The sequence below is a fragment of the Metopolophium dirhodum genome, chromosome 4 (assembly GCF_019925205.1).
Source record: "Metopolophium dirhodum isolate CAU chromosome 4, ASM1992520v1, whole genome shotgun sequence".
NCBI classification, from domain to species: Eukaryota; Metazoa; Arthropoda; class Insecta; order Hemiptera; family Aphididae; genus Metopolophium; species Metopolophium dirhodum.
This window is the reverse complement of record NC_083563.1, coordinates 27,136,016-27,142,015: the sequence shown is the minus strand read 5'-3', so window position 1 is coordinate 27,142,015 and position 6,000 is coordinate 27,136,016.

Genomic DNA, 6,000 nt, shown 5'->3' with positions numbered 1-6,000 from the left:
AACATCCGGTAAGGGGTGACGGGTCCAATGCGCTTTCGGTGAAGAACTCCACCTTATCGGCCACTGCGTTATTGTGACCTTTCTCTCCATGCTTTTAATTTTTTCGCGTGTTACCGAAGGATTTCCAGTGGGCAAGACGATGTTGAGCGCCGCTCGTATCCTGCACCTTTCAGCCGATAGGAGGTCCCCTAACATAAGAGCAGCATCGTCTGATACTGTCCTGTACGCCCTGATCATCCTTAGCGCGGCTAACTTTTGAGGTCTTATTATATCGGCTCTGGTCCTCGCTACTGATATGGGCATATGGCGGTATGGACCCATACTGGGGAGGAGCGAATTTGTTATTTTCCCCTGTCTGATTTTAAAAGCATCCCGATGATGGGCTGGTTGTTGGTTAAAATCATAATATTTTTTTATGATTTTGAGGAAATATATTATTGCGTAGTTAATACCGATAGTAGAAAATTATTGTCCCGATAATCTATATTAATAAAAGACAAGGTTTTTGTGTGTATATGAGTGATTTAATCGATCCACAGCCACGTCTATCACACTAATGGTCTTTAAGTTTGGCACACAGCCTCTGTAACACAGTTAATCTTATACCTACCCGAGAATTTTCACTGTTAAAGAGAAGCCCACACAGGTGTTTGTCAACTCACGAAAAATGAATATTTTTAATGTCATTAGTTACAGAATATAAAATAGTTATTATAATTGTAGGTAGGTACATAATTTTAGACCTGTATTTTAAATTTTACCAAAATCGTCCAAATGACTTTGTTAAACATACCTATGTGTATATTTTACATTTAACGGAGTTTAAGATAATAAGGGATCTACCCTACTGACATTATTTAATTTGTCACGGGAAACGCTGCTCTGCGCAGGACCAGCTTGTAATTAATATTTATAGTTTTTAAGTTCGAATAATACGTACACTCGTGGCCGTGTATTTAATAGTTATACGATGTGGTATAACATAATATTATAGTCAGGGGTATTCAACCCGCTGTCTCTGTATAGCATAGCATGTATTTTTTAACACATTTTTTTTTTATAATTTAATACTTACATGTTTTTATTATGAACGTGTGGGCGCGTGCATTTTTTTTAATTTAAGAATTGACCCGAAAAGGTTGAAGGCACCTGGTGTAAGTGGGCTGTGTTGTGTGAAGTAACATAATATTAGGTACAACTGCCTATATTATGTATTTTTTTGATTGAGAGCTATTAACCTAACCTAACTAGCTTTGTTTATTCTTCTTCTGTTTAACGGAAATAAGACGTAATACAGGTAGGTACGCACATTTCCAAAGTTTTTTATGCGGGCATAGCAAAAACCATAATATATTATAATCCCACGCAATTTTATTTCCAACATTACTTTTTTCATTCCAACGCTAGAAGCTAGTTTATAATATCGACTGGATACAATAAAAATTCTAAAAATAAAACAACCACTTAAATTTATCCTATAAACTTCCTATATAGGTAGTATTTGTAATTTTTCAGTTACTTACCTTGTAGCAGTAGTGTTTAGTATTGTAATTTATTTTGTTAGACTCTTCTCGAAAAAATTTAAATGATGCCACTAAAGTAGGTGGTTTCATAGTTATCACGTCTCCTGAAGTCTTTTACGCCATATAATTATGATATTATTGCCTATAATAATATAAAGAAAGTTATATAAGATTGTAGTTCTATTGAGATAAAAATGTAAGTATACAAAAAGTAACTTGTGAGCAAAGCGATCTGTTGTTTTTTTCAGTTATATAAGTGCTATTGGGCTGGTTAAAAACTTTTGCCGCTTCTATTAAAATCTGAGATGACGTCACAGGCCATGGTACCGTCTGTGTTATATTATTTTGTCGGGATTAATTTATTTTCTCCAACGCATATACAAACATTATATTGTGTTGCTCAGTTCTATACCACAATAACCGTAAACATTCTTTGAGTACGACCGACAAAGGCCGCGGCCGGCATACCACATCTACAGATTCAACCGGACTAAAAGTTCCGGCATCAAACCATGCCTGAATTCAGACGTAAAGTCAAATTGATAGATTAATTATAAGAGTAATTCATCAAGAGCTTACCCCAATATTTTATTTATTAATGAATATATTCAAATTCTGATTTTGAAATTTTTAAGTATACCTACTATAAGAGTATATTTTTTAATTTTTAAGATTTTTTAAAATTTTTTTAGTGTTCTGTACTCCTCTACAAACTTCTGTTTTTAAGACGAGAACCTTATTTTTTTACTGTAAATTATTTAGTTAGTTACTTAGTAATTATATGGTTAGTACCCATTTTTTTTATGTACCTAATTCAAAATTTAAGCTTATAGATTCTCAGTTATTAAAATATTTGTACTAAAGATAATAGTTCTTAAAAATGGTTTTACAAAAATATAAAATAAATTTAATATTGGATATTTGTTATACTTGGACCATTTTAACAAATTATTAATGTTGATGGATTAATATTAATAATTAAAATGTTCAAATCATTTTATCCCTCATATTTTGCAAACTCATTATCATGATTAATTATGAACCTATTATCCTTAGTAGGTATACTAACTTAAATAACTTAATAACTATTCGATCGAATTTTATTTAGATACGTTAAATTTTTCAAGAAAATATAGTCCGCAAAATAATCTACAATAGAAAAAGGATTCTTATTTGAAAAGTCCACAGGACTCTCCTTATGTAGTACAAAAAACCTTAGGAATTTTTAAAATATAGTCTTTAAGAAGTATATATTTCAAAAATTGCAAAAATCTGGCTTTGAATAACTGAATTATTGAAGAAGAAAACGCGTGAACGTACCTATAGTGAATCACTCTCTATATAACTAATAACACTGCTAATCTGTATGACGTACTACGTAGTAATGGCCATTGGCGCAACTAGGGCTGTGCTTTGGGCCTTTAGCACCCCCTAAAAAAAGGTTTACAACTTTGAAATGAAAACAATTTATAAATTTTTTTATAATTTTCGAATTACAATTATAACACAATAGCATTGTTCATAATATAACATTGTATCACACCAAGCATGAATTTTTTCTGTTTTTAAAAATAATTTGGACTATCCTGTGTGGGTCCAGAATTATGGTTTTTGTTTTGTTTTAGTGGTCGTGTTTACTTGTTTACATATAGGCAAATAATGGTGTTAGGTCCCATTGTGTCACAAGAAAACGTAGAGCTAAGCACCCCCTTGTTCAAATGTCTAGTTGCACCTATGGTAATGGCCGACGTGTAGTAAGCCCAGTGTTGGGAATAGATAACTAAAAAAATATCTAGATAAGATAATTTTAACCAAATATTATCTAGATAAAAATAAAGATAACATAAATGTAATTTATCTAGATAAAGATAAATACAACAATACATTTATCTATATAAATATCATTTTTTTACACTTATTTTTATTGTTTTTTAGTATTTTTGTAATATTAGATTTATATCAATATAATGACATAATATTTATAATAACAACGAATTGAGCCTTTGAAATACAGTTCTATGAAGTTAATTTTAATTTATTTTTACAATGGATGGGGAAATAAACCTATACCTAATTAATTTTAATATGCTTATTATGGAGGTGCGTCGAGGACGTGGGATTCGGTTTTGTGTAAAAGGGAAAGGGGTAAGAAAAAATGTAGGGAGGGTTCAAATGGGTACAAATCGGGTACAAAAAGATGAGATAGGTCCGAAATCGATCGATTGACTTCTGGTGTATATATTGCAGGATAAAAGTACGATACGTGTCTATTGAAAATGGTAGCAAAAATGACCGCCTCATTCGTCGTAATATTGGATGGTGTGATATTCGATCAACTTGATCACGTCTTCGGAGGTCAAAAATATAATTCCCGAAATATGTTATTTGGCTTAACACGCGGCGTGTCCTCGAAAACTGTTAAAAACGGAACTCCCGCTACATCTCGCGGATTAAGAATTTAAATATTTATTTAAATGTGTATACAGAAATGCCAATTTTTATTAGTTAATGCCAATTTTTTTATTCGTTGAATATACATATTTATTTTCAATAACCACAAAAAGGAGACCACCCCTCTGCGTAAAGACGCAAAGTTCAAAACGTTTGGACTTTTGGTGGATGAGAAATCACAAGACGTTTTTCTAGTTGAATCCTAAAAACACGTAATGCATGATAACATTACTCTGCAATACTGCATGTCTATAATGCACCGATTTGGCAACTATCGAAATTAAGAAATTTTCTTCTCAGAAACCTGATATGATGCAAGTGTTAGGTAATAATTAAATAAGTAGAATGACACATTATTCAATAATACATATTATTTTGATACTGCTTATCTAGAAATGACACATTCAGAATACTATGGAAGAAAAGGCTTTGCCTATTTATCATGTATAATCATGGAATTTTATCAAACGAGGCCATGTAAAAAAAAAACATTTAAATGTCATATTATATAAAAAAGAAAAATTATAATTGTATGCTTTGTTTCCTTTTATAGAGAGTTTTTACTCTGTATGTTCTGAAGTGTTGAGTAGGTACCTAAATTTATAGCAACCGAGTGTAAAGGTGTGAAAATAGCTTTATTGATCCGTTTTGAGGCACGGGAGGAAACATAATTCAACTAGCTAAAATATGTGACAAAAGTACTAATGTACTATATAAATGCTATAAAAAAAATACCATTTTCATAAATATATAACGCAAAAATATTACATCTACCTACTTTACTGTAGACTTGTAGTAATCGATTTTCAGCTAAGCATAATGTATATTATTAATTACCTATGTAGTATGTAGGTAAGTAGCTTATAATAATTGTAATATTCTGTGTTTGTACTTTGAAGTATTTGTGGTTCGAAAAAAGTTGATAAAAAAAACAAAATGGGACGTCATTGTTGTATACAACAAATAAACCTTTGGACCATCGGTTATTTTATTAAATATAAAATCTATAGACGGTGGGAAGAAGAATATCATCAACAATGTTATTATGTTTACCTAAAAATCTGAGTAGAAACATAGTTTGTACATTTTGTTCGGCTTAAATGTTAATTAGTTATATATTATATAGATCAATATTTAATATTTTAAATGTCTACAGTGTATACAGGTTGGCATCGAAATTGAGTTAAAGACATGTAAAATCTAAGATGTTTACATCAATAAATATTATAAAATACTGAATGTTATTTAATGAGGATAGGAGTATGGGACAGGGCCGACTAACCACCTTACAATTTATGTACAAATCAAATTTCTTGATTGTCATCTTTGTAAGCTGACCATAGCTGCACTCCACCACCTTGGAGAACTCGTCCTGTAGAGTGTCGTCTCCACGAGCCAGTCAAAACCCGTCCGTGGTGCCATTATAGGAGTGGAATATAAAAAACGTGGTTGGTGGCATCATAGACATATCGCACTTACGATCCGATATTCCTATCTTTCTTCTTGAACCAGTTCACAGACCACAAACTGCCACTCTAGAATATCCGTAGTCGACTTCTATAACCGGTAACCAACGTTCTGGAGAACCAAGTATACCATTACCTGCTGACCATTTGTCTGGCCCTTAATTCATCCTCCTCAGGCTCCCAATCAACAGAATTTACGTTGTTATTTTTATACAAAATATTGTATTTATAATATACCTATATGATGTAAATAAACGTATTACGTCTAAATGTTGTACCTTATTTTGTTTGTAAACTACATTCTTTATTTTGTAAACTCATAATAATATACCACTTGTAAACAATAAAACATATTGTTACCGAATTTAATTATATATTTTATAGTATGCATACATCTAAACTTTTTTTATATTTTTGTATACTTAGTTACAATAAAATGTTTATACTTGACATTTTTACTGCTAGTTTTTATGTGATTTGGTGACTGGAAATCACATAATATAATATTTTACATCCAGGTGATATAACTAGGCCTTAGAATGTTTCTTAAGCTATGAACT